Consider the following 27,894-nt stretch of genomic DNA (forward strand, 5'->3'; position numbering starts at 1 on the left):
ATGTGCTAACGTGTCTAACATAGAGGAGCCAGAGCCCTATGTACATGCCGACGTGGCTGTCGGAGAGGTGTTGCTACCCTGTTCATGTGATGTCGTGGCCGTCAGAGGAGCACTTAAACCCTGTGGAAGTACAGCTGTCAGGGCTGTCGGATCCTTGCTGACGTCTCCTTGCTTTCGTAGGGGGCTGAGAACCGCCGTCGTCATGGAGCACGCAGGGTGCCATCATTACTTGTTTACCGGGGCGAGCCAGATGGGACGCCGGTCTTGTTCCCTGTAGCCTGAGCTAGCTAGGGGTAGGGTAATGATGTACCCCCCTGCGGCTTGGTCGGTCCGAGCCCGAGGTCGGGTGAGGCGGTGACTCCTCCGAGGTCGAGGCTGAGTCCGAGCCCTGGGGTCGGGCGAGGCGGAGACCGTCTTCCGAGGTCGAGGTTGAGTCTGAGCCCTGGGGTCGGGCGAGGCGGAGACCGTCTTCCGGGGTCGAGGTTGAGTCCGAGCCCTAGGGTCGGGCGAGGCGGAGACCGTCTTCCGGGGTCGAGGTTGAGTCCGAGCCCTGGGGTCGGGCGAGGCGGAGACCGCCTTCCGGGGGTCAGGTTGAGTCCAAGCCCTGGGGTCGGGCGAGGCGGAGCTTCCTATGGCGCCTGAGGCTGGACTTGGCTGCTGTCAGCCTCACCCTGGCGGGTGGCACAGCAGTCAGAGCAGGGCAGGCGACGATGTTTTCCTGTCAGGTCAGTCAGTGGAAGGGCGAAGTGACTGCGGTCACTTCAGCCCTGTCGACTGTGGAACGCGTGTCAGGATAAGGTGTCAGGCAATCCTTGCATTGAATGCTCCTGCGATCCGGTCGGTTGGCAAGGCGATCTGGTCAAGGTCGCTTCTCCGTGAAGCCTGCCCGAGCTGGGCCTCGGGCGAGTCGAGGGTGCGCCTGTTGCTTGAGGGGGCCCTCGGGCGAGGCGTGAATCCACCTGGGTCTGCTGCTCCTGCCCGAGGCTGGGCTCGGGCGAGGCGAGATCGTGTCCCTTGAGTGGACGGAGCTTTGACCTGTAATGCGCCCATTAGGCCTTTGCAGCTTGTGCTGATGGTGGTTACCAGCCGAGATTAGGAGTCTTGGGGGTACCCCTAATTATGGTCCCCGACAATTATGCAGGGTGTAAAATTGATAGAAAGAGCACATCAGGGACTTGTCAGTTTCTGGGAAGATCCCTAGTGTCTTGGGCTTCAAAGAAACAAAATTCAGTAGCTCTTTCAACCACTGAAGCTGAGTACATTGCCGCAGATCATTATTGCGCGCAATTACTTTGGATGAGGTAAACCCTTAGGAACTATGGTACAAATTGAGCAAAGTCCCTCTCCTATGTGATAATGAGAGTGCAATCTGCATGGCGGATAATCCCGTTGAACACAACCGCACTAAGCACATAGATATTCGGTATCACTTTCTGAGAGATCACCAGCTTAAGGGGGATATCGAGATTGCTTATGTTAATACCCACAACCAATTAGCCGATATCTTTACCAAACCACTAGATGAAAAGACCTTTAGCAAACTTAGGAATGAGCTAAATATACTTGATTCTCGGAACTTTGATTGAAACATTGCACACATAGCTCATGAATATACCTTTGATCATGTCTCTTTCATTTGGTACAAATGCATATATCTTATCCTTCTTGTGCCAAGGCTAAGACTAATGTGTTTTCAAGTATATCTTTATGATTAGTCTTAGATTGAAAGAGAAATGGAGTTTTTGGCAAAGACAAGGCTTCCACTTCAACTCTGATGGTATCATTTACCCTTTGCCGATACTCATGTAACTCTCAATTGGTATAAACCTTCACTCATATTTATCTTACCATTTGGGAGAACGTATAAAGGGCTCTCAAGTTCTCCGTTTTTGGTGATTAATGCCAAAGGGGGAGAGAGTATTAAGCCCAAAGCAAAAGGACCGCACCACTCATTTCAAAATTTTCACTAATGTTTATTTCAATTGGTATTTGAGTTAGCCTCAAAATGAATTTAAATCATTGGTATTTGAGTTAGCCTCAAAATGAATTTAAATGAAGTTTCAAATTGGTATCTTTAAAGCCAATTTTTAATTGGTATCTTATTCAATTTTAAAATATCAAGTTAGTATGAGAAATTTCAATTGAAATAATTTCACTTGGTATCTTTTTCAAAAACCCTCTTGAAAGCTAAGGGAAGAATTCATTCAGGGGGAGTTTTTATCAAAGGAAAAGCATTTGAAATAGGGGGAGGAATTTCAAATCTTAAAAATTGCCTCTTGCAATCATATTCCTATACCTTTGACTATTTGCAAAATATTTTGAAAAGACTTTTCCAAAATATTTGCAAACAAGTGGTGCAAATGTGGTCCAAAATGTTAAATAAGAGAAAAGCAATCCATTCATATGCATAAAGTATTTCATTGGTTTAATTCTAAGTAACCTATGCATATCTATCTCAAATTGCAAACTAGTTACATTTCTACTCTTCATATTTGCTTTGGTTAGTGTTGGCATCAATCACCAAAAAGGGGGAGATTGAAAGGGAAATGGACCTAATCATTTTCTATAATCGATTTTGGTGGTTGACGTCCAACACAAACTATGTGGACTAACTAGTTTGTCTAGATACCATTTATCTCAAGTGCATAAGGTTCAACACAAACCAAGAAAGAAATTCTGTTAGGGACACAATCAAAAATTGGAGCAAGGCTGAGAGTGTGCTGCCAAGTGGCGCACTGGACGGTGTCCAGTGCACCAGGCCCGAGCACAATCAAACCAGCCACTCTCGGGAAATCCAAGGGCACCCTCCGCTATAATTCACCGGACTGTCCGGTGAGCCAGCAGAGCAACGGCTCCCTGCGCGCCAACGGTCGACTGCTCAGATGAACAGTGATGAACAGTACTGTGACAGAAGTCAGAGCGCAGAAGTCAGATGTCACCGGACTGTCTGGTGTGGCACCGGACTGTCCGGTGCAGCAAAAAGACAAAGGTCTCCAACAGTGAACAGTGACTGTCCGGTGCGCCACCGGACTGTCCGGTGTGCCCATCGCCAGCAGACTTTGTCAACGGCTAGGAAGTGGTTGGGGCTATAAATATCCCCAACCACCTCATTCAAAGCCATCCAAGTATTCTGAGTTTCTCATTCATTGCAAGAGCAAAGTCCAACACTCCAAGACACAATCAAAGCAATCAATCCACTCAAAGTTCCCAAAATCAACGCTAGTGCTTAAGGGTTTGTGAGAGGATTATTTGTGTTCTTTTGTTGCTCTTGTCGCTTGGATTGTCTTCTCTTCTTCCCATTCTTATTTCTAAGTTTTTGTAAAGCTAAGCAAGAGACACCAAGTGTGTGGTGGTCCTTGCGGGGTCTTAGTGACCCGTGTGATTAAGAGAAGGCTCACTCGGTCTAAGTGACCGTTTGAGAGAGAGGGAAAGGTTTAAATAGACCCAGCCTTTGTATCCTCCTCAACGGGGATTAGGTTCTTTGGAACCGAACCTCGATAAAACAAATCACCGTGTCTACTCGCTTTGATTCTCGCTTGATTTGTTTGCCCTCTTTCCTCTCTCAAATGTTTCCTTGCTACTATTGATTTGAGTTTGCTCCCATACGTCATCCACATCCTTTGAGCAACTCTTAGCACGAGAAAAAATCTTTCGGACTTGAATTTAATTCTAACCCTAACCTCAGCTTTAGTGTGTGTTTAAGTTTATAAATTTCAGGTTTCGTCTATTCACCCCCTCTAGGCGACTTTCAGCATCAAAACAATTATACAGAGTTAGAGAAGGTACTATATGTTGTATTAATGGCTTCCAGGAAGCTTCAACATTACTTCCAAACATATCATATCATAGTACCTTCTTCACAACCCGTCAAGGACATAATGAGAAACAGAGAAGCCACCGGAAGAGTTGGAAAATGGGCTGCAAAATTGAATGAATTCACTATCGATTTCGTTCGTACATCTTCGATCCAATCCCAAGCGTTAGCAGACTTCATTGCTGATTGGACGCCAGGGGTTCAGGACGAAGAGAAAACAAATGATGCCGAAGCCTGGACAATATTTTGTGATGGGTCATGGGGAACCTTTGGCGCAGGAGCAGCCACTGTTTTAATTTCACCATCAAAAATCAAAACCTGCTATGCAGCAAGATTGGACTTCAACTGCACAAATAACATTGCAGAGTATGAAGCCCTTCTCTTGGGGTTTCTGTCACACCCGGTTTTACAAGGCAAACCGAATGCAAACCATGTACGTGCCAGGATCAACAATTCACGTACACAACAGTTACATAACTGGACATCATCACACAGTGCTCAAATAATAGCATAAAAGAAGGTAATAGTCGATTAAATCATGATGTCCAAGACATCCACATAGTCTTTAACAATTATCAAAGTGCGAAAAAGAAACGTAGATGCACACGGCCTTCACAGGCAGCCGACTGGGGGTTTGCCGCTAACCCACGCCTAGAACTCATCGTCCACTTGGAACTCCTGGAAGTCCTCCTCTACGACTTCATCTTCTCCTGAGTAGTGGTTGCAACGTGGACAACCTGGGGGGGTTTGGTGTGTAAAGCAAGGGTGAGTACACATCAACATACTCAGCAATTGTCCCGTTTGGTTGTAGTGGACTAGCTTTATGTGGGGTTAAGTCAAGCAGTTGCTTCTAGTTGGTCCGGTTATTATTACTAGTAGAGAGCCAGGTTTTAGCATTAACCCAAGTTGTTAACCCAAAGTACCTTTCCAGACAGAAAGAATACCACTTACCATTACCATAAGCATAATCATAACCATCATCCTCGTCACCACCTGTAAACCAACCATCTCTGATCAAAGTATCTCTAATCAATGGAGCTCCCTTGGCCGCTCATAACCGCGAGCACGACTGATATATCAGTTTCATAACATTCTGCAGAGGTTGCACACTTTACCCACAAGCCGTGATTCCCTCTTGCCTCGGGCCGATCAAACCCTTAAACACTACCAAGGTGAATAGGCAGGGTTTCACTACGTAGCCTTTACAAAGATTCCCTGAGGCTGTAGCCGCCCGTTAGGTTTCCTAAATGTACCGCACTCCTCCCCAAGGGGCAAACCACCCTTGGCAGAGCGAGCCGCATACACCGAGCCCCATTGACGGCACGACGGTGAAGCGAACTACACCTCAGTTACTCTAATTATTCAGTTAAGGGCGTCCCATTCCACCCTCATGGTTGCACTGTTTTCCCGGGCGGTCATCCAACAAACCAGTCCTTACGGAGAGGCACTCGAGAAACAGCTCGAGTCCCCTTAAATGCCACAAGTATATAATCATAATCAAAAGGGAAAACAACGTATCATAGATAATCTCATCATGTTCATTAATTAATGTGAAGCACTAGCATATAGCTAAACCAAAATAACCCAACCAAAATAGGTAAACAAGGACAAGATAAACAAAAGCTAGTCAATCCTTAAGTATAAACTGTGTAAATGTGGGGAGTGAATTATAAAAATGAGTAGGACATAGATGGGTCAAGGGACACTTGCCTTCACCAACCAGCTGCTGCTCAGGGTCTTCACCTGCAACTCCTTCGAACTCCACCAACTGACCGTTATCTATACGAGTTCAAACATACATTCCACAAATTTAATACAAAAGAACAGTACACCATGCAATAGAATATCATAAATAAACAGACGCTCCGTGCAGGGCTCACACCTACGACTAAGCGAGAAAGAGAGAGTAACGGTCAAGGCTACACTCGAAGAGCGATCATGTTACGCGATTATAAATCAAAGTACTCGTCTAAACAGAATGGTATTAATTTGGCCATCACACTATGCATAGGATAAAGTCATGTTCCGTGTTTAATCATTATAAAAAGACCAAAGTAAATTTAAAAAGGATTGTCGTGCGGCGAAACGCACGACACAACACCTAGACTGAATTGAGAATGAAACGACTCGTCACGCGACGGAGCGCGCCACGAGGCACTTGAATTATTATAAAAAACGTCAAGCGTCGCGCGACGAAGCGCATGACGGCATACGTCATCTAAACTGAATTTAAAACAAAACGTCGCGCGACTAGATGTGTGACACTACTCATTAAATAATTCAAGATGAACCACCGCGCGACGAAGCGCGCGACGCTGCACACTAATAAAATATGAATTTAAACTAATTCGCCGCACGACGAAGCACACGACGAACACGCTAATTAAACTAAATTCAAAACTAATTAAATTTGAAATTAAACTAGTTTGCGACGTGACAAAGCGGGCGACGCAACACGTTAATTAAAAAAAATTAGTTAAAACCAAAAATTAACCATAGCGCATGGGGTTGCGAGCGCAGGAACGCGCTGCGTGTGCTGGGGGCGAGCGAGGCCGCGCCGGGGGCCACGCGAGCCGCGCCGGGGCAAGGCAGGCGCCGCTGGGGAGCCGAGCAGGGGGCCGCGCGGGGGTGGGGAGCGGGGCGCCTCCAGGGTGTAACACCCCTGGTGTTACTGACACTAAAAACTTGAGCATGACATCATGTGCATTGACATTTCATATTGTTTGTCCCACCTAGAATGCATTCACTAGGTAAAACTTTCAAAGAAGTTGTGATGAGGTGACTTGATGTGTGATTAACCTTAGGGTAGGGTACTTATCCCTAAATTAGGACTTATGGGTGAAAGTGAAGCTTAATGAGTAAAAATCTCATAAGACATGAGAAATGTTCATAAGATATCAAAGTTAATGGACTTTAGTGGCATAAGAACCCTAAAGCACTCAAAACCCTAAAAGAAACCCAAAAAAACCCTAACTCGAACCCTAGGGGGGTAAATGTAAATTCTAGGCACTTTTGGACCAAAGTGTAAATGGCAAAGTAATAACACATTACTGTAACACCCCTGGTGTTACGTGAACTAAAACTCAGACATGTCATCATAAGCATTTACATTAACTTGCTTGTTACACCTAGAATGCATTCACTAGGATAAAAATTTTACAATAAGGTGATGCTGTGTGCAGAGTAGAGGACCTAGTTAAGGACCTAAGCTAAACAGGAGTAGGTCATCCCTTGAGCAAGTAATAAACTTTACTTGGAGCCTTGAAGTGCTAAAGGCAATTCCTTGAGTCTATAAAAAATTTGTTTTCAAAGATAGATCAAGTGGAAGAAATACTTGGACCGAAGGATTAACTTCAAAATCCTAAGGCTTGAAAACCTTGATTGGAATTGAGTGTAAGCAAACAACTCCTAAATCAAGGATACTTTGGACTTGAGTTTTATAAGCCAAAGTTGGATTTGAGATTAAGGAGCAACTTTGCTTTAGGAGGATGGATAAGTTTGCTTTTGATATGTGGATTAGAAGTGGTGAAGTACTTAGGGTGGTTGAGTATCTCTAACCCCTAAACTGGAGCCCAAAAGTGGATTTGGAGATCTAGCCATATTTTGCAAGAGGTAAAAATACCAAGTTGGTAGGATTTCCAAAGTTGCACAATTTTGTTATTTGGAGATTTCCAAGTTGTGTGGAGAAATTTGGAGAAATTCACAAAGGTTCAGTTTTGGAGTTCCTAAAAATCGCAGCAACTAGGCAATTGTAGTCCTTTGTAACTTTTGATCTAGAACCATTTTGAAGATGATCATTATAACAAAGTTATAGAGCTACATGAGGAGTATAAGTTTGGTTAAGTCATATAGCTCTAAAACTATTTGGAACTTTGAGTAAAACTGGTCCAAAGTAAAGCTGTCAAAAATTGTGGATTTCAGACTTAGTGAAATTCAGATTCTGAATTTCAGCAATTGGAGCAAACTTTGGGATATTGTAGTTTAGAATTCAGGAGGTTTTGGTTAATGGTCAATATATCAAACTTGTAGAGGAACTATAGGAGTATAAACTTTATTAAGCAACTTTCCCCTAAAAACATTTGGAACCCAGGAAAAAAGAGTGGTTCCATGTGGTGCTGCTGTGTTTCTGAATTTTTAGATTGGAAACAATAACTGAAACTGAATTTCAGTGTTTTCATAGCAGTTTTGATCCTTTCATTTTTGGTCTTGGACTGCTGCAACAAACTAATGGAGCTATAGTTGGAGAATGCTTTTGGTTGAAAGGGATGGGTTTGTTGCCATGGTGATTTGTGCAATAACAAGGCTTGAATAGGGAGGTGCAGATGGTGTAGCAAGGCTGTTTCAGTCACGTTCAGAGTTTGGTTTGGAAACTGAACAAGATCATCCCCTGCTGCTCGCCCTTGTTTGTGTTTATAGGTTGAGATGTGTATGGAATGGATGCCTGATGTCTAGAAGCCTCAATCCCAACGGAAAGTATCTAGTTTTGGATTAATTTGTGCCTGCTCACAGGTGCACAATTATCTATTGCCCCGGACAAAGAAAAATAAAACAGGATCTAGTAACCTTATCTCAGCAGAAATATCAAATATTGGACCACTTTGTGCTTAGCCACAAGTGATTTTCCCAGCTGCTTTTCTTTTGTTTGCAGTAGAAGACAAAATGGATATTTTGGCTTTGGGGAAGGGACCAAATTCAGTGTCTCTGATTGGTGCTGTGAACCAGACCAGGTGCAGTGACTGCAGTATGGATCAGGTTAGGGAATAAAGAAAAAGATCTTTTACCTCTCGGCTGCTGTAGGAAATATTAGGTTTTGGGGTATTTGAAGCCTGCCCTCGATGGAGTTCTCATCGGTTGCTTCTCTAGTTATTCTCAAGTGATATTTTGGTGTAGAGCTTGACCAGGTTCAGTGTTTCTTTGGACAGTGCATGTGAGCTAGCAAAGTATATGTGCATGGGAGCCACGTTGAGTTGCTCCTGCAGTGCTGCTGTGCTGGCATGCCCCAGAATTCATGTTCACCAAGTTGTGGTCGAGTTCCATATCCCTGCTGTTGACACCTTTTTAGGGCGCCAATCACTCAACACGAACCAACGGCGGTGCTTTGTGCACAGGGGCGAACGGTCCGTGGCCAGGGGCCAGACGGTTCGCGGCCTGGCGCGAGGCTAGGTTTTCCTGCCTGACGGCCGGACGGTCTGCGCGTGCGTAGGGGCGGTGGAAGATCGCCGGCAGCGCCTGGATCTCGCTCCCGGGAGGGACCCCGTCGGGGAGGAGAGATCCTAGGAGTTGTCTAGGCTCGGGCAGGCCGACCTAGACTCCTCTAATCGACGTAGAGTCGAAGAGAAGCGGAGAATTTGGGAATCGAGAGGCTAAACTAGAACTAGACTAGAACTACTCCTAATTGTACCGGAAATAAATGTGAAATAGAAGTGTTATTGATTCGACTGATAATTACAAATCGGTCGTATACCTCTCTATTTATAGAGGAGGGGGGCTGGACCCTTTATAAACTAATTTCCAAGCTAATTCCGCGAATCTAGCTAACAACCGTAGCACAAAACTCGGAACCCTAATCTGTTCTGCGCATGCGCGGACCGTCCGGCCCCAGGGCCAGACTGGCCGCCCTCTTTTTGGTGCCCAACATATGCCCCCTGCGTTTTGGTGGAGCTGAGCAAACCAAAAGCAACTAACTCGATGCGATTACATCGGTTCTATTAAGCATCTTGCCACATACTAGGATGGTACTGCTTAAGGAAACACCCATTCAAGGCTTTGGGTAAATCTTTGCCTTGTAATGTTTGCAATAAATAGGCGTTACCAGACATTACCTGTTTTACTTTATATGGACCCTCCCAGCTTGGCGACCATTTCCCAAACTTTCGGTCTTTACTCCTTAGAGGCAGGATGGTCTTCCACACCAGGCTCCCTACTTGAAATGACTTTGCTTTGACCTTCTTGTTGTAGGCCCTAGCTACTATGATCTTGTCCTTTTCTATTGCTCCCAAAGCTATCACCCTCTTGTCGATCACCTCTTCAATATTATCCATCATTGAATTATAATAATCCATGACGGTTAGATCATTTTGTCTGGCGAACCTGACATCATTCAAACTTATTTCCACATGCAACACTGCTTCCTGCCCATAGACAAGCTCAAAAGGAGATACTTTAATAGCACTATGTTTAGATATTCTGTGAGCCCATAAAGCTTCGGACAAAATCTTATGCCAATGCTTAGGATTATCAGATATCTTCTTTTTTATCAAGTTAATCAATGTCCTATTACTAGACTCGGCCTGTCCATTGGCCTGAGCATAATATGGAGATGAATTAAGCAACTTAATTCTATATAATTCAGCAAATTCATGTCCCTCCTTTGACATAAAATAAGTTCCTTGATCTGTAGTCAAGGTCTGGGGAATGCCGAATCTATGAACAATATGCTCAGTTATGAACTCAATCACCTCCTTGTGTGTCATGTTCTTCAGAGCAACGACTTCAGTCCATTTGGTAAAGTAGTCAGTGGCAACTAACACGAACCAATGCCCCTTTGATGATGAAGGATGAACTTCTCTTATAAAGTCTAATCCCCATCCTCTGAAAGGCTAAGGCTTGATGATAGGATGTAATTTGGCTGCAGGGACCAGCTGTAGGTCGCCGAATTTTTGACACACTTGGCATCCTTTGTAGTACTTTAAACAATCAGCTATCATGTTAGGCCAATAAAAACTAGACCTTCGCAACAACCACTTCATCTTTGGAGCCGATTGATGGGTACCACAAATTCCTTCATGTACTTCGGCCATGGCTAATATAGAATCATCTAGGCCCAAGCACTTAAGCAGGACATCGTTGACTGTTCGGCGGTAGAGTTCATCACTCATCAAAACATAGTTTTCATAAATAATTAGTTATGGGCGTCCTCCAATCACTTGCATCGGCTTCATTATCAGCCGAATCAATTAGGAGAACTTTCCTGGTAACCCCGGACAGTCCGGAGTCCCTACTCGGACGGTCCGCGACCTGGGGAATTGGCCCTGCACCGGTTATCAGATTTTCAGTGTTGTGAAATCTCCCTCGCTTTATACAATAACCTGATGCATCTTGTGCCAAATTGTTAGCTCTATGATTCTCAACTCTAGAGATATGCCGAATACTGAATTCGTCAAAAGAATGAATTATGCCCCAACATTTTTCAAGGTAACTATTTAGAGTACCATCAAAACATTGATATTCTTCTAACACTTTTTGGACGACCAGCTGAGAATCACCAAATGCCTTCACATGTTTTACTCCCATACAATTTAAAAGTTCCAAGCCGAACAAAAGGGCCTCATATTCGGCTTGATTGTTAGTGCAATAAGTTTTCAATCGGCTATAGAAGTCGAAGGAGACATCACTTGGTGAAACAAGTACGATGCCAATTCCTTGCCCTTCATTGCAAACCGATCCATCAAAGTATAAAGTCCAAGGAGTAATAGTGAGGTATGACATGTCTAGTTTATGAGTATCATTATTCCGATGTTCTACAATAAAATCCGCTACGACCTGGCCTCTCATAAATTTCAATGGTTCATAGGCCAAGTCATATTCTATGAGTGCATAAGCCCACTTATCAATTCTACCACACATAATTGGGTTATGCAACATGTATTTGATCACATCGGCTTGACCAGAAACAGTGCAATGACTAGACAGTAAATAACATCTACACTTGGTGCATGCATAAAACAAGCATAAGCATAACTTCTCAATAAAAGTGTACCTCGTTTCAGCATCCATCAACCTCCGACTTAGATATGTCACCACATGCTCCTTTCCTTCAGTTTCTTGTGTCAGAATAGCCCCAATGACCTTATCTTCAGCTGCAATGTATAATCTGAATGGTACTCCTGCTTGTGGTGCTTTTAACACGGGAGCCGAAGACAAGTATTTTTAATGAGATCAAATGCTTCCTGCTGCTCTGCCCCAAGCGAATTCGACATTATTCTTAAGCCGAAGAATAGGGGTGAAGGCATCAATCTTCTCGGCTAGGTTAGAGATAAACCTTCGTAAATAATTCACCTTGCCGAGAAACTTCTACACTTCGACCTTATAGGTCGGAGGTCCCACATTCCGAATAGACTTGATTCGGTCAGGGTCTATCTCTATACCATGTTCATGGATGACAAATCCTAAAAACTTACCAGCCGACACTCCAAAAGCACATTTACGTGGGTTCATTTTCAAAACCATATCGACACATTTTATCAAAGGCTTTGCGCAAATCAGCAACATGAGAACTAAATTCAGCCGATTTGACTACACTATCATCAATGTAGACTTCCACAGTGTTTCCCAACAGCTCATGGAAGATCAAATTCATAGCCCTCTGATAAGTAGCACCAGCATTTTTCAGACCAAATGTCATGACAACCCATTCAAATAAACCAATGAAGCCTGAACATATGAAGGCCGTTTTAGACGCATCTTCTTCGGCCATGAAAATCTGATTATATCCGGCATTACCATCAAGAAAGCTAATAATTCTATTCCCTGGTGCATTATTGATTAATGTGACGGCTATGGACATGGGATACTCATCTTTAGGAGTTGCTCTATTTAAATTGCGAAAATCAATGCATACTCTAAGCTTACCTGACTCCTTCTTCTCCACCAGCACAATATTGGAGACCCACTCTGCGTATCTGCAAGGTCTAATAAAATTAGCTTCCAGCAGCCGGTGGATTTCGTTCTTGATTCGTGGGAGAAGATCTGGATGAAATGTTCTAGCTCTTTGCTTGAAAGGTCTGAAACCGAACTTAATAGGCAGCCGATGCTCTACGATCTCTCGGCTTAATCCCGGCATCTTAGTGTAATTCCAAGCAAAGCAATCCGAATATTCCTTCAGTAGACCGATCATCTCATTTCTAGGATCGGTCTCTAAGGTTTTGTTTACAAAAGTCGGCCTTAGAGTTTTACCATTTACTATGTCGATCTCCTCCAAAGGATCGGCCGATGTAAACCCTTGTCCTAGTTTATCGAGATCTCCGAATTCCTCTATCATGTCCCCCACAGAGGAATCAGATGATTTTTGTGTGATGGCGGACTCTCCGGTCTCGGGGGCCGGATCATCCGTAATACTGTCTTTACGCTGTGGTGAATGTTCGGTTTTAAAATCCGAACTATTTTGTGAAAGACCAGACCATCTGGCCTTAGAAGCCGAACTGTCCGTGACCAAGGACTCATGAATTTTGTGTGTACTCATCATTTAAACTTTATTTAGGATTTAGCCGATTCTCCATCGGATCTAGCATTACAGGAATGAAACCCTTCTTATCTATACTTATGAACTGGTAATCAAAAAAATCTACTCCTATGAGACATGTAGCAGTCTCATAAGTCTAGAGTACGGGGCATCGGCCACAGTGATACAGGCCGATACATCAGCATGTACTTGTTCTATATCATCGCCTACCCATTGTATTAACATTTGATATAATGTAGAAGGTATATATTGGTTGGCATGAATCCAATCTCTGCCTAGGATTAGACTGTAATTTCCTTCTACATCAGCGACGAAGAATGCAACAGCAAGTGTCTTAGTCCCGATGGTTAACTCAACGGACGTGACTCACCTGGCTTTGATCGAACTATCAGTTCCAACATCGCTGAGGGTCATGTTGGTCTTGACAAGTTCGTCATCTTGTTTACCTAATTTTCTGTACAATGAATAAGATATTAGATTTACAGACGCCCCTCCATCTACCAACATTTTAGCAATCGGTATCCCATCAATGTGACCGCGCACGAAGAGCGGCTTTAAATGATTTACTGATTCCTTTGGTTTGGTAAAGACAGCTTCTTTAGGACCAAAATCAAACTGGGCAACAACAAGTTCATCGTCGCCGACAATAGTACAATCGGCGGAAAATGTAATAACATTTACATCCATACCTGGGCGTTCTAGAGAAGCCTCGTAGTCGACCAGGTCTTCTCCCAGTAGGTCGTCCTCCTCCATTGATGTCGGTACGTTGTCGGAGGCGTCATGGTGTGGTGCGGACGGTCCGGACTCAGGGGTCGGATAGTCCGCACCTTCTGTAGCTGGTCCAGCTTTTTTAGCTGGGCTGTCTGCCATACCTGCAGGGTGCTGCACAAGTGCTGTTTTATTTTCTATTTTTGTGGCTGTTTGTTTTTCCTCAACGGCCTTTGGTCTCCATTTCTTTTGCGATGGCGGGTACTGTGGATGTGTGTCATTGAATATCTTTTTCGCCTCCTTTTCCTGGTTATCTTTTGCTCTTAAGCGTTGTAATTTTCGCTTTTGGGACCGTGTCAATCCCGCTGGGCACCATCGAGGCATAGAGTATTTTGGATCGGCTGTTTTGATGGTAGCCGTATCTTCTTTTTTGGTTGTGTTGGCCGATTCACCCCAAATCATCGGCCCTTCACTATCTTCCTGTATGATGACATCTGTAGTATCTATTTTGATGATATCCTTTTTTGTTGTTCTTTTGGTCGCTGCAGGTATATGCCCCCCTGCCGGATTGGTCGGTCTTTGAGACCGAGCACTCCGGCAATCTTGTTGGGTCTGTGTCTGGTGACCGGATTGAGCGACGCTCAATCGATCTTGTACTGGAGGTGCCAACCTGTTGAATACAGATGTTTGGGGTGCCCCCCAAGCGGGGTATTGTGGCATCCCAAATGGATATGGTGGCATGCCCCACATTTGATTTGGGACATATGGTGGAGGTAAATATGTGTATGGATATGGCATAGGTGGATATGGGGGTGGAGGCGTCCATGTAGGTATGTTAGGTCTCAATTGTACCATATGACCTTTCATTTCTTCCGATTGGTGGGGTGGTCCAATCGGCCTTACCTGATGTTGCTCATGAATGGGTGAGCGGGGTCGCTTTGCTGGCCGGTCATTGGGGCCGGCCATCTTTTTCACATATTTGGACAATAATTGATCGAAAGTCGAGCCGGATTTGACCAACCGACTAGCTGCTTTAAATGTATTTGTTTTCCACGTACCTATCTCTGGTCGTCGTGGTTTGAATGTACGTGGTTGTTGTGGGTCCTGAGTATAGCCGGACCGTCCGCCAGAAGTCTTCGGACCGTCCGGAGAAGCTTCGGACCGTCCGCGTCTGGATGGCGGACCGTTCGTGATGCACAGCATGGGTTCCCGCGCCTGTCTCCCTGTCTGTGCTTGCCCCCTAGTGCCAGAGGCTGTGATGGTCACCTTTAGGGTCTCCCCTCCATCAGAAGTCTTTTCTGTCACTACTTTTCTGCAAGAAATTTTATTATTTTCATCGGCCTCCCGTGCGTTGCCGATGATGATTTCTTTGTCTGTTCCCTTATCGGCTGTGCTGGGCCGAATTAGGACCCTTTTGCCCTCGAAGTCGATCATGTTCATTGGAAAGGGCTCTGTATCCACCTGCATTTCCTGAAATTTCAATCGTCCCTCGTTAATGGCCGATTGAATATGTCATCGAAATACATTACAATCATTAGTAACATGAGAAATGAGTTATGCCATTTGCAATATGCACGACGTTTCAGCTCGTTGGTGGATGGAACAGTGTGATTTATTTTAATGTTGCCATTTTTGAGTAACTCATCAAATATTTTATCACATTTACCAACATTAAATGTAAACTTAACCTCCTCTTGCCGTTTCTTTTGAACCGGCTGCAAGGAGAAACAACCCGAAGATTTGGCCTGCTTTGGCCAAACCATCTCAGCAACATATATTTTTGTTGATTCATCGTCCGAGCTACTTTGGTCGCACTCTACTATATGGACATTGTGACGAATAGTTTTGGCAGTCTCTTTGCTTCGGCTTTCATAAGCCAAAGCTCTCTGGTGTAATTGTGCTAGCGTGAAAAATTGGATACCTTCTAATCTTTCTTTTAAATAATATCGCAGTCCATTAAAGGCTAACCCTACTAGCTATTTTTCTGCTAAGTGTATTTGGAAGCATCGGTTTCTTGTATCCCGGAACCTCCGGATCTATTCATTAACCGATTCGTCTTTCCCCTATCGCAGGGCCACTAGGTCTACCAAATCTAACTCATAGTCACCAGAGAAAAAGTGATCATGGAATTTTTGTTCTAAATTCCCCCATGACGAAATAGAATTAGGAGGTAAAGTGGCGTACCATGCGAACGCAGTTCCTGTTAAAGACAATGAAAATAAACGCACGCGAAATGCTTCTGTGTCGGCCAATTCTCCTAATTGTGCTAAGAACTGGCCTATGTGTTCGCGCATGTTTTTTCCTTGGTCACTCGAAAATTTTGCGAATTCGGGTATCCTGGTTCCCTGGGGGTATGGGTGGTGATCAAATTGGTTGTCATATGGTTTCAGATATGATTGCCCACCAGGCACTATGCTTACTCCAAGCTTATCTCGGAACGCCCAGCTATTTCCTCCCTCACTATATCGATGGCAGCCGGTGCGAGACCACCGGCTCTCTGGTCAAACATAGGTGGGGTTGGTTGGATATTAGCGTGTTGTCTTCCCCCCACTGGTTTGAGCTATGTGGTGCATTGCCATTTGCCCTATATGGCTCATATGATTGATTGTTCCTTTCCAGCCTTCTAGGCGGGGCCGGAAAGCTTTCCTGGGCTCTGGATTTTGTATTAATGGGCTGATGCATTGCATAGTGTGATGGGAAGTGTTGCTGGGACTGGTGAGGATTCAGGTAACAATCTTCCTCAAAAGACTCATGCGCGGACTGTCCGGACATGTACCCGGGTCGTCCGTGATTATATGGAGACCGTCCGTCGTTGTACGCGGACGGTCCGACTGGGTAGTTTAGATTCTGTGCCAAATGTGGTGGCTCGAGTGCATGTCTGGGTAACTCATTAAAAATGGGCCCGACTGTGGCTGGTCCGGACGGTCCGCGCTCACGGGCGGATGGTCCGGGCATGTGCAGATCGGCTGATTTACTGCCGATTTGCGGTTGCTCAGGGTATGTGTCCATCGACATCCCATAAAGGGGTTGTGACTGGTCATGACAACTTATAGCTGATGTATTACGCGTGTTACCCCCTAATTTAACCTCGTGCGATGGAAAATTTGCTATACTAGATTTATCAAACGCACGTACTAGTCTCCTATAATCGTTTTGCATACCCCCTATGATATTTTGCATTTGTTCTCGCTGTTCATCTACATAATTCTTAAGAGATTGTAGCTCGTTTGTATTACTTACATTGGGGATATCTGGTGTGGGTCGGAGCGAAGCCAGATCCGTCGCCCGTTGTCAGACGACTTTATTGTTTCTGTCCACCTTGAAATTGGCCAGAGACTTTGCTCTTGCCTCTTGAATCAGCTGCTCCTTATGCTCCTCGAACTGGAGCTGTTCGTCAGCCGGCAAGGTTTCCCAAGTCGGCTCTATAATGTTGCTGGGGGAGACTTCAGAACTATCCCTTGAACTGGCCATTGAGGGCCGATTTGATGGGTCTAGACGTGTTGTCCCCAGCAGAGTAGCCAAAAAGTATGTTGACACCTTTTTAGGGCGCCAATCACTCAACACAAATCAGCGGCGGTGCTCTCTGCACAGGGGCGGACGGTCCGCGGCCAGGGGCCGGACGGTCCACGGCTTGGCGCGAGGCTAGGTTTTCTTGCCTGACGGCCGGACGGTCCGCGCCCTAGGGCCGGACAGTCCGCGCGTGCGCAGGGGCGGCGAAAGATCACCGGTGGCACCTGGATCTCGCTCCCGGGAGGGACCCCGTCTGGGAGGAGAAGATCCTAGGAGTTGTATAGAATCGGGCAGGCCGACCTAGACTCCTCTAATCGACGTAGAGTCGAAGAGAAGCAGATAATTTGGGGATCGAGAGGCTAAACTAGAACTAGACTAGAACTACTCCTAATTGTACAGGAAATAAATGCAAAATAGAAGTGTTATTGATTCGATTGATAATTACAAATCGGACGTATACCTCTCTATTTATAGAGGAGGGGGGCTAGACCCGTTACAAACTAATTTTCGAGCTAATTCCGTGAATCTAGCTAACAACCGTAGCACAAAACTCGAAACCCTAATCTGTTCTGCGCACGCGCGTACCGTCCGGCCCCAGGGCCGGACCGTCCGCCCTCTTTTTGTTGCCCAACACCTGCCTACATAATCAGTGATGCTTGCCCATATATATATAACCCTTTGGTTGGGTTCAGTGAAGGTTTCCTCCCTGCTCACGAATTCTGTCCAAAGATAACTGCAAGGGTGTTGTGGCGCATGTGTTCCTGCTAGTATTAATCTTCTCCCCAGTCCCTAGATCGATTTGCATAAGCTGTTATGTGCCACCCCCTGTGCTGGTGACCACGCGTGCAGTTCTCCCACCTCGCCATGGCTCGGACGTCCTTAGGAGTTGCTGGCCCATATGAAGCTTGTTTCGTAATCATCTCAGGTCAGCGAAGCTCACACCATTTACTGCTTGAACTCTACCACTATTGGTTGCCTGAAACTAGGTGTGAAATTTGCTCAACCATAGGCTGTCAGGTTTCTGGATCCCAGACTTAGTGCATAAGGCTGAAACTAGGTTTTAGTGTGTTGAGCTCCACTTTGGTGCTTCATAAAAATGGTTTTGAATGTTTTCAACCTAGGGGTACTATACCAAAGTAGTAGAGCTATATCTAAGGAATAACTTTGGTAATGTGAGCTTGGTTTGTTGCTGTGTAAAAATTGGAGAAAAGGTTGGCTAAAGTTGGACTATCAGGCTGAACACAACTGAAATTTTTTATTCAGTTCTGTGAACTGAATTGCAGCAGTATGCCTAGTTTGGAATTCATTTGTGACTGATTCATGGGGTTTTGGGTTAAAGTTTACATAGCAAAGCTGGAGACCATAGTAAAGAGAGTAAGTTTTGTAAAGTGAGGTGGACTTGGTTCCACATAAATTTGGGAGTAAAAGTGGACTGTCAGGTGTTGGGATTCAGACTTAGAATAATATTTAAGTCTGAATTTGTGTGTTTTTATTCAATTTGGGTCCTTGTGGTAATTAATCCAAGAAGAATTGGGCTAGGAATGCTATAGCAAAGTGAAAGGCCATGTTACGAGGAACAAATCCCTTTAAAAGTTAGGCTTGAATCCACATAAAGTAGGAAATAACAGCTGTCCAAAACTGAACTGTCAGAGTGACTGTGACTGAATTTTATCCAGTTAGCTGAAATAGCAGTTCAGTGTGGGGGTAACTTTGGGGTACAATAGAATTTGCTCTGAATGTTTTCAATCATGGGTTGTTATACGAAGTTGGTAAAGCTAAAGTCGGAGTATAACTTTGGCTAAGAAGTTTTGGTCTGTACCATTGAAATTGTGAGATACCAGTGGCTTTAACAGGGAGGTGTGTAGATGGGGCAGCAGACCTAAGGTAATTGAGTTCAGGCTTTCATTTGAAAACTAACGAAGATCACCCCTGCTGCTCTCACCTGTGTTTGTGAATGGAAGTGAGGGGAAACAGAGACTGAATATTGGTTGTGGTGTCGATTATGTAAAGTTTAAGTATCTAAAATTGAATTCGATTCAATTCTTTTTCAGTTACCTGAATTTGAGTTTTTGTGTTTTCACCTCAAGTTAGTGTTCAACTTGAGATCTGTTTAGGGTCAGCTGGTAGCCATTGAACAAAGATAAAGAGTGATTATAGAGGAACAACTCCTAGTAGGGGATTATGTCGAGCCCTCATGTGGAATTGAGAAGAAGTATAGTCTTGTGATGTTTTATAGTATTTTATTTGCAAACAGCATAAGGCATAAGCATTCATGTTCATGTCATTTCCTGTAGAGCTCCCAAAATAAAGAGTGAAGATTCAAGATGAAGTGGTTGCTAAAGAGGACTCTACTCCAGTGCCTGGTCATCAAGTGGATGGAGCCATCTAACTGGGGTTTAATAGAGGGATTTAGACCTCCGTCTCTGCAACAAAGGCAAGCCCCGGTGCATTTACCCCTTCATTGTATTTTTAAAAAGACTTTTATACACTTAAGTCTAATCAAATGTGCATTAAGTTTATAGGAATTGCTTGGAAACTATTTGATGCATTGACTACCTTGATATCCATGCCTTTATAGATACTTTGATGAAGTATCAAAATATGATTTAAAAAAATGCTTAGCCCTGCTTAGATCTTGTGGATAGAGGTTGTCTTTTGCAATAATGCCTAGCTCAAGGGTTATCCTAAGGAAGGATGACTTCTACCTGCAAGAATATTTTCATTGGGAGCATGGTGGGATCTTACTGCAAAGTTCCCTATAATGCTCTTTTCATCCTTAGGAACACAAAACAATCCTAAGGGTGGAAGTACTTAGCTTGAGACTTGGGCTAGGAACAGGTGATGCTCCACCCAGGTTAATTAAGGATTGGATGCGTATGTAGGCCTGTATGATCAAGGACTATCTTAACTGGCCACATGCCCTAGATATGGGATAGGGTAAGCTTGAACCCGGCTATTCCATACGTGAGAAGACAACCTCGCACTGGGCATGGGAGATGGTGGGAGTAGCGTGTACCCTCCTGGCTAGAGGCTGGACGGAGGAGTACTGTGCTCCCGGGTAGCGCGAACCGGTTCACATTATGGAAGATCTGTGGGAATGGTTGACATATGCAAGGGTTAAGTGCTACATATGTCGTGTGGTTAGAGATCCTCAGCTGAGTAAATCGATTCGGATCGTCGTTATATCCCCGGATAGTGGAGACTTGATCTCTGACCTGCAACCTAGGTCAGGATGTAAACATTATGAATAAAAATGATGTTGTATTGATAAGATGGTGAAATTAGACTAGATGCAACCAGAGTTTATTAATATTTAATATGGCGTTAAAATATTGAAAGTAAGGACTCACTTTAATAAGCTATTTCCGCAAAAGTATCTAAGTTGTTTGCTAAAGCCTTTTCCTTGATTACTATTTAACCAGCATATCCTTGAGAGTCATTTTTCCTTAGTCGGGTAAGACTGCGAAAGTACACTTCGTACTCAGGGTTTTCGAACACATGTTGTTGTAGGTGTTGAGGAGTACTCTAAGTGATTCAGAGGCTGGAGGGCATTTCCAGTTTTAGGGGAGGATTAGTTAGGCTTGTGTATAAGCTTTGGAGGGTTCCTACCTTCCTGCTATTGTAATAAGTTATGCACTTTATGTATATCAGGACTTGTAATAAATGTAACTCTTCCTATGTAATAACCTTCAGTTTTAGAAATGAAAAGAATGTTTTGTAAAGTCTTCCGCTCTTATCTCCGAAGTGTGTGTGTATCGAATGTGATTATTGTAATATGCATGTATGGTGGGAGATCCTTGGGATGATGAGTTCAAGTTGTTGAACTCGTGATAGCCTTGTTAAGTTACCTGGTACACGTGCATAGCCATGTGAGGCCATCAAGGCAAGGATTGGTGCACGTGGGCCCGATAACTTGGGAGGGCTGCCATAGAGTGGTATCACAGCGATCCCCCATTATCATGGATATTAAAGTAATCCTTTGATAAACTTCAAAAGAATTTTGAGTTCAAATTATTTTGAAAAAAACGTAAGAATATGATCAAATCCTGATAGTCGAAGTGCAAATAGTATATAGTTAAGATAAGAACTATAAGGTGGCTTAGTTTAGGATGCTAACCACTAACCCACAACTATAATGCAATTTTCTGCAGGTACACTAACTAAAACCCTAGGAAAGTGCGACTAGAGATCAATGACGGAGTAAGTAGGATTGCCACCGCCATAGAACGTGATAGCCACTATGTGTTGGCAAGAATTGTGAGGACGAATAGGACGAGCATGCATCATGACATACAACTTTAAGTTAAACCCCCTATGTAGTAGCTTAGTACATGTTTCATCCATCCTATTCATGCTACCTATCTTTGCTTTTCTATACTACCTTTTCCTATTCGTGAAGCCTTGAAACTCAGTTCATTTGGTGGACCTGTAGTTTATAAGGTACAGTTGCCAAAGAATTTTTCAACAGTGCACGACATGTTCTACGTGTCCCAGTTAAAGAAATGTCTTCGAGTCCCCAAGCATGTTATTGAGATTTCAGATGTTAAACTTGGACCAGATTTAACCTACTTGGAATATCCCATAAAGGTGTTGGATCTAAAGGATCAGGTCACTCGAAGAAAAGCTATCAAGTTTTACTAGATATAGTGGAACCAACACCTAGAAGATAAGCCATATTGGAATCGATGGAGTATTTAGAAAAACATTTTCTTGAGTTCTTAGTTCCTTCTAAGCCCTAAGTTTTATGTAGTTGTTTTTTTATGTGAACCAACAAGGGTACACCCCCTATCTTGTAGGTGTAATGAGGAAAGAAACTGGTGACACGTTTCCTTTTCCATTATGTAACCTAGAGTTTTAAATCTCGGGACGAGATTTCTTTTTAGGGGGGAAGGCTGTAACACCCCTGGTGTTACGTGAACTAAAACTTGGACATGTCATCATAAGCATTTGCATTAACTTGCTTGTTACACCTAGAATGCATTCACTAGGATAAAAATGTTACAATAAGGCGATGCTGTGTGCAGAGTAGAGGACCTAGTTAAGGACCTAAGCTAAACAGGAGTAGGTCATCCCTTGAGCAAGTAATAAACTTGACTTGGAGCCTTGAAGTGCTAAAGGCAATTCCTAGAGTCTATAGAAAATTTGTTTTCAAAGATAGATCAAGTGGAAGAAATACTTGGACCGAAGGATTAACTTCAAAATCCTAAGGCTTGAAAACCTTGATTGGAATTGAGTGTAAGCAAACAACTCCTAAATCAAGGATACTTTGGACCTGAGTTCTATAAGACAAAGTTGGATTTGAGATTAAGGAGCAACTTTACTTTAGGAGGATGGATAAGTTTGCTTTTGATATGTGGATTAGAAGTGGTGAAGTACTTAGGGTGGTTGAGTATCTCTAACCCCTAAACTGGAGCCCAAAAGTGGATTTGGAGATCTAGCCACATTTTGCAAGAGGTAAAAATACCAAGTTGGTAGGATTTCCAAAGTTGCACAATTTTGTTATTTGGAGATTTCCAAGTTGTGTGGAGAAATTTACAAAGGTTCAGTTTTGGAGTTCCTAAAAATCGCAGCAACTAGACAATTTTAATCCTTTGTAACTTTTGATCTAGAACCATTTTGAAGATGATCGTTATAATAAAGTTATAGAGCTACATGAGGAGTATAAGTTTGGTTAAGTCATATAGCTCTAAAACTATTTGGAACTTTGAGTAAAACTGGTCCAAAGTAAAGTTGTCAAAAATTGTGGATTTCAGACTTAGTGAAATTCAGATTCTGAATTTCAGCAATTGGAGCAAACTTTGGGCTATTGTAGTTTGGAATTCAAGAGGTTTTGGTTAATGGTCAATATATCAAACTTGTAGACGAACTATAGGAGTATAAACTTTATTAAGCAACTTTCCCCTAAAAACATTTGGAACCCAGGAAAAAGAGTGGTTCCAAGTGGTGCTGGTGTGTTTCTGAATTTTCAGATTGGAAACAGTAACTGCAACTGAATTTCAGTGTTTTGATAGCAGTTTTGAAGCCTATTTGTGGCTATTCTACAAGGTTTTGTGTTTTGGTGTTTGTAGAATAAGTGACGACCATATAATGTGGAACAAACTTTCTTATAGGGTGGTGGACCTGATCCCATACAAAAAGTGCAGAAATAGTTGCTCAAAGATTGGATTGTCAAGTTGGTTAATAACTGAATTTTAATTCAGTTCTGAATCCTGAATGGCAGCAAGTTGCCCAGTTTGGAGCTCTATGATAATTAATTTATGGAGATTTTGGTTAAGAGTTCTGTAGTAAAGGCAAAGTACATATGAAGGGGAACACTTTTTATGCAAAGGGTTGACTTGTTACTGTGTAGAATTTGGAGAAAAAGGAGTGACAAAATGCTCTGTCAGGCTCAGTGTGATGCCGTTTCAGATTTCTGAAACTGAATTTTCAGTGACATTGGCTGTACTTTGGGGCACTGTAACTTTTGATCCTTTCATTTTTGGTCTTCGACTGCTGCAACAAACTAATAGAGCTATAGTTGGAGAATGCTTTTGGTTGAAAGGGATGGGTTTGTTGCCATGGTGATTTGTGCAATAACAAGGCTTCAATAGGGAGGTGCAGATGGTGCAGCAGGGCTGTTTCAGTCACGTTCAGAGTTTGGTTTGGAAACTGAACAAGATCATCCCCTGCTGCTCGCCTTTGTTTGTGTTTATAGGTTGAGATGTGTATGGAATGGATGCCTGATGTCTAGAAGCCTCAATCCCGACAGAAAGTATCTAGTTTCGGATTAATTTGTGCTTGCTCACAGGTGCACAATTATCTATTGCCCTGGACAAAGAAAAATAAAACAGGATCTAGTAACCTCATCTCAGCAGAAATATCAAGTATTGGACCACTTTGTGCTTAGCCACAAGTGATGTTCCCAGCTGCTTTTCTTTTGTTTGCAGTAGAAGACAAAATGGATATTTTGGCTTTGGGGAAGGGACCAAATTCAGTGTCTCTGATTGGTGCTGTGAACCAGACCAGGTGCAGTGACTGCACTATGGATCAGGTTGGGGAATAAAGAAAAAGATCTTTTACCTCTCGGCTGCTGTAGAAAATATCAGGTTTTGGGGTATTTGAAGCCTGCCCTCGATGGAGTTCTCATCGGCTGCTTCTCTAGTTATTCTCAAGTGATATTTTGGTGTAGAGCTTGACCAGGTTCAGTGTTTCTTTGGACAGTGCATGTGAGCCAGCAAAGTATATGTGCATGGGAGCCACGTTGAGTTGCTCCTGCAGTGCTGCTGTGCTGGCATGCCCCAGAATTCATGTTCACCAAGTTGTGGTCGAGTTCCATATGCCTACCTACATAATCAGTGATGCCTGCCCATATATATACAACCCTTTGGTTGGGTTCAGTGAAGGTTTCCTCCCTGCTCACGAATTCTGTCCAAAGATAACTGAAGGGTGTTGTGGCGCATGTGTTCCTGCTAGTATTAATCTTCTCCCCAGTCCCTAGATCGATTTGCTTAAGCTGGTATGTGCCACCCCCTGTGCTGGTGACCACGCGTGCAGTTCTCCCACCTCGCCATGGCTCGGACGTCCTTAGGAGTTGCTGGCCCGTATGAAGCTTGTTCCGTAATCATCTCAGGTCAGTGAAGCTCACACCATTTACTGCTTGAACTCTACCACTATTGGTTGCCTGGAACTAGGTGTGAAATTTGCTCAAACATAGGCTGTCAGGTTTCTGGATCCCAGACTTAGTGCATAAGGCTGAAACTAGGTTTTAGTGTGTTGAGCTCCACTTTGGTGCTTCATAAAAATTGTTTTGAATGTTTTCAACCTAGGGGTACTATACCAAAGTAGTATAGCTATATCTAAGGAATAACTTTGGTAATGTGAGCTTGGTTTGTTTCTGTGTAAAAATTGGAGAAAAGGTTGACTAAAGTTGGACTGTCAGGCTGAACACAACTGAATTTTTTTATTCAGTTCCGTGAACTGAATTGCAGCAGTATGCCTAGTTTGGAATTCATTTGTGACTGATTCATGGGGTTTTGGGTTAAAGTTTACATAGCAAAGTTGGAGACCATAGTAAAGAGAGTAAGTTTTGTAAAGTGAGGTGGACTTGGTTCCACATAAATTTGGGAGTAAAAGTGGCCAAAAGTGGACTGTCAGGTGTTGGGATTCAGACTTGGAATAATATTTAAGTCTGAATTTGTGTGTTTTTATTCAATTTGGGTCCTTGTGGTAATTAATCCAAGAAGAACTGGGGTAGGGATGCTATAGCAAAGTGAAAGGCCATGTTACGAGGAACAAATCCCTTTAAGCAGGAAATAACAGCAGGAAATTCTATGTGCTTGAATCCACATAAAGTAGGAATTAACAGCTGTCCAAAACTGAACTGTCAGAGTGACTGTGACTGAATTTTATTCAGTTAGCTGAAATAGCAGTTCAGTGTGGGGGTAACTTTGGGGTACAATAGAATTTGCTCTGAATGTTTTCAATCATGGGTTGTTATACCAAGTTGGTAAAGCTAAAGTCGGAGTATAACTTTGGCTAAGAAGTTTTGGTCTGTACCATTGAAATTGTGAGATACCAGGGGCTTTAACAGGGAGGTGTGTAGATGGGGCAGCAGGCCTAAGGTAATTGAGTTCAGGCTTTCATTTGAAAACTAACGAAGATCACCCCTGCAGCTCTCACCTGTGTATGTGAATGGAAGTGAGGGGAAACAGAGACTGAATATTGGTTGTGGTGTCGATTATGTAAAGTTTCAGTATCTGAAACTGAATTCGGTTCAATTCTTTTTCAGTTACCTGAATTTGAGTTTTTGTGTTTTCACCTCAAGTTGGTGTTCAACTTGAGATCTGTTTGGGGTCAGCTGGTAGCCATTGAAACAAAGATAAAGAGTGATTATAGAGGAACAACTCCTAGTAGGGGAGTATGTCGAGCCCTCATGTGGAATTGAGAAGAAGTATAGTCTTGTGATGTTTTATAGTATTTTATTTGCAAACAACATAAGCATAAGCATTCATGTTCATGTCATTTCCTGTAGAGCTCCCAAAATAAAGAGCGAAGATTCAAGATGAAGTGGTTGCTAAAGAGGACTCTACTCCAATGCCTGCTCATCAAGTGGATGGAGCCATCTAACTGGGGTTTAATAGAGGGATTTAGACCTCCGTCTCCGCAACAAAGGCAAGCCCCGATGTATTTACCCCTTCATTGTATTTTTAAAAAGACTTTTATACACTTAAGTCTAGTCAAATGTGCATTAAGTTTATAGGAATTGCTTGGAAACTATTTGATGCATTGACTACCTTGATATCCATGCCTTTATAGATACTTTGATGAAGTATCAAAATATGATTTACAAAAATGCTTAGCCCTGCTTAGATCTTGTGGATAGAGGTTGTCTTTTGCAATAATGCCTAGCTCAAGGGTTATCCTGAGGAAGGATGGCTTCTACCTGCAAGAATATTTTCATTGGGAGCATATGGTGGGATCTTACTGCAAAGTTCTCCATAATGCTCTTTTCATCCTTAGGAACACAAAACAATCCTAAGGGTGGAAGTACTTAGCTCTAGACTTGGGATTGGAACAGGTGATGCTCCACCCAGGTTAATTAAGGATTGGATGCGTAAGTAGGCCTGCATGATCAAGGACTATCTTAACTGACCACATGCCCTGGATATGGGAAGGGTAAGCTTGAACCCGGCTATTCCATACGTGAAAAGACAACCGCACACTGGGTATGGGAGATGGTGGGAGTAGCATGTACCCTCCTGGCTAGAGGCTGGACAGAGGAGTATTGTGCTCCCGGGTAGAGCGGATCGGTTCACATTGTGGAGGATCTGTGGGAATCGTTGACATATGCAAGGGTTAAGTGCTACATATGTGGTGTGGTTAGAGATCCTCAACTGTGGAGACTTGATCTCTGACCTGCAACCTAGGTCAGGATGTAAACATTATGAATAAAAATGATGTTGTATTGATGAGATGGTGAAATTAGACTAGATGCAACCAGAGTCTATTAATATTTAATCTGGCGTTAAAATATTGAAAGTAAGGACTCACTTTAATAAGCTATTTCCGCAGAAGTATCTAAGTTGATTCTTGCTAAAGCCTTTTCCTTGATTCCTATTTAACCAGCATATCCTTGAGAGTCATTTTTCCTTAGTCGGGTAAGACTGCGAAAGTACACTTCGTACTCAGGGTTTTCGAACCCATGTTGTTGTAGGTGTTGAGGAGTACTCAAAGTGATTCGGAGGCTGGACGGCATTTCCAGTACTGGGGGAGGATTAGTTAGGCTTGTGTATAAGCTTTGGAGGGTTCCTACCTTCCTGCTATTGTAATAAGTTATGCACTTTATATATATCAGGACTTGTAATAAATGTAACTCTTCCTATGTAATAACCTTCATTTTTAGAAATGAAAACAATGTTTTGTAAAGTCTGCCGCTCTTATCTCCGAAGTGTGTGTATCGAATGTGATTACTGTAATATGCATGTATGGTGGGAGATCCTTGGGATGATGAGTTCAAGTTGTTGAACTCGTGATAGCCTTGTTAAGTTACCTAGTACACGTGCATAGCCATCTGAGGCCATCAAGGCAAGGATTGGTGCACGTGGGCCTGATAACTTGGGAGGGCTGCCAGAACTACAAACCA

General features: G+C 43.3%; 1 long non-coding RNA gene across 1 annotated transcript; it reads left to right on the forward strand.

The window, feature by feature from the left end:
* Window positions 1–24,284: 24,284 nt before the first annotated feature.
* Window positions 24,285–27,677, forward strand: LOC100275312 (uncharacterized). The gene is made up of 2 exons (XR_002263696.3): window positions 24,285–24,882; window positions 26,284–27,677. It is a non-coding gene; the product is annotated as an uncharacterized lncRNA (long non-coding RNA).
* The last annotated feature ends 217 nt before the right edge of the window (window positions 27,678–27,894 follow it).

The sequence above is a fragment of the Zea mays genome, chromosome 7 (genome assembly GCF_902167145.1).
Source record: "Zea mays cultivar B73 chromosome 7, Zm-B73-REFERENCE-NAM-5.0, whole genome shotgun sequence".
NCBI lineage: Eukaryota > Viridiplantae > Streptophyta > Magnoliopsida > Poales > Poaceae > Zea > Zea mays.